Source organism: Silene latifolia, chromosome X (assembly GCF_048544455.1).
Source record: "Silene latifolia isolate original U9 population chromosome X, ASM4854445v1, whole genome shotgun sequence".
NCBI classification, from domain to species: Eukaryota; Viridiplantae; Streptophyta; class Magnoliopsida; order Caryophyllales; family Caryophyllaceae; genus Silene; species Silene latifolia.
The window spans coordinates 295298822-295300820 of NC_133537.1; the positions used below are offsets into that span (position 1 = coordinate 295298822).

The window sequence follows — 1999 nt, forward strand, 5'->3', positions numbered from 1 at the left end:
GCTTTAGGTAGTCTTACTTCTAGAGAGAGAATAGAGTTGTTGTTGTTGTGATTGATTGAGTGAATGACGTTGTCTTTTCTTACAAGATTCTTTTGTCTCTATGTAAGTGCCTTCCCTTGGAAAGAATCCAAGGGAAGATATTTATGTGAGAGAGGATATGTACCTTACATTCGACCTAGCTGTCATTGGAACCCGTTTCACCCGCGGATTGGCATGCGGGTCGGTCGACTTCGCGTGCCCCATCGTAACTAAATTATAATAATCTAGGATATTACTACCACAAGAAGCCTCGACACCTCTTTCTTTGTAACACTCCCATTTATTTAGGAGCCTTTAGCAAGACATTCCCAGATAAATAAAGGTATTACCATCTCAGTAGCCTGAGGTAGTAAGTATAAATGACAAACAATTATCAAAGTACTTTACGACGATATAATTAAACTGCCTCAAAAGGTTCTATTACAAAAGTTCCAACGAGATAATTAAATAATAAAATTATGTTTTTATACAACTGAAGCGGAAATAAAATAAAAAGTGTTTGAATTAACAAGGTGATCTCTAGACTCTGACAAAGGTCATACGTCCCAAGCTCCCCCAAGCATCCAACACATCTCAAAAGCTAACCTGTCAATCACTCTGCTCTCCAATATTTGGTTCATCACAGGTGTTCACGAATGCACGGTCAACCATGAGGTTTAGTAGGATAACTAAACAACAATAAGTAAATATAATAAACCTGCAACAAAAGACAACGAAAGATCTCCCGCCTCAACCATCACTCACGGCATAACCGTGTGCCACAAAACCGACACATCACAATCATCGTCATATGGCAAACACCGCTTAGGTCCATGGTCTTTCCAACACCACCGTGCCTAGCCGACCACAATCGCGTAGGTTCACGGCAGTTCCACATCCTCGTGCCTGGCCGACCAATAATCTTAATCACAATACCAATCCTCTTTCAAGATGTCAATAACAACAGAGAACCGACCAGCAGTGACAATAATATAATTATAAGATGCTCAAGACAACAATTGTAACAATAAATCTCATGGTAGAATAGTAATTAAAATAACAATGCAATAATAACTTGTCTCATGCCAACAATGCACTAAAAATCCATCTTAAGACAATAATGTATAGAATAGTAATTAAAATAACAATGCAATAATAACTTGTCTCATGCCAACAATGCACTAAAAATCCATCTTAAGACAATAATGTAACAATAATCCGTCTTATAATAAATTCATCAATTCATTAATTTAACAACAAGAAAGTTAAGTAGATATCCTACCTTTAGCAAATCTTCACAATTCAGGAATTAAACTTAGAAAGCCTCTTCTACAAATCCACCACCTAAACAACAATTAGATTGTATACAATTATAAACTATTCTCGTTGATTAAATTAAGATGTAAACTACCCAAAACAATCTCCCAAAAACCACCCCAACAATACCCCATACACGGCTAAACCCGACGGTGGTCAACCCGTTGGACAACGGTCCCACGGCAGGTCAACGGCATGTCAACGGGTGCGGGTCAACGTCGGTATTTGGTGAAACGTAAACAATTGATGTTAGGTGATTAGATAACTCACCACAATTAATTAATGCGAGGTGAAAACTCCGTCTTAAAGTTGTCTCACAAAATTATTCTTCCTCACAAGTTATATGTTGAGTTTTTGATGTGGAATAAAAGAGATGGTGAGGCATGAGATATGTTTATATAGTTGGTAGGGTAGGTGGTTGATGGAAACTTCTAGGAACCTCACTATATAACTTTATTATTATTTTATTATTTTTCTCCTTAAAATATCTAAGGTAGATAAAGCTTACACAAGTCAACACCTCCCCCCTTTAGTCAACACCACCTGCAGGTCAATGCAGCCGTTTTTTTATTTTTATTTTTATTTTTACGACAACAATATTATTTATTCACATCTTATAAATTATAATTTATATTTCTTAAAATTACGGAGTATTACAGTCTTC

At 36.5% G+C, this 1999-nt stretch overlaps 1 long non-coding RNA gene across 2 annotated transcripts; it reads right to left on the reverse strand.

Moving 5' to 3' along the window:
• Nucleotides 1-450: 450 nt before the first annotated feature.
• On the reverse strand, nucleotides 451-1695 carry LOC141621876 (uncharacterized). 2 transcript variants are annotated; one of them, XR_012532751.1, is made up of 4 exons: nucleotides 1606-1695; nucleotides 1301-1362; nucleotides 737-924; nucleotides 451-636 (listed from the first exon to the last, which is right to left on the reverse strand). It is a non-coding gene; the product is annotated as an uncharacterized LOC141621876 (long non-coding RNA). The 2 variants fall into 2 exon arrangements; XR_012532750.1 differs by having other exon boundaries at nucleotides 737-940.
• Nucleotides 1696-1999: the final 304 nt, after the last annotated feature.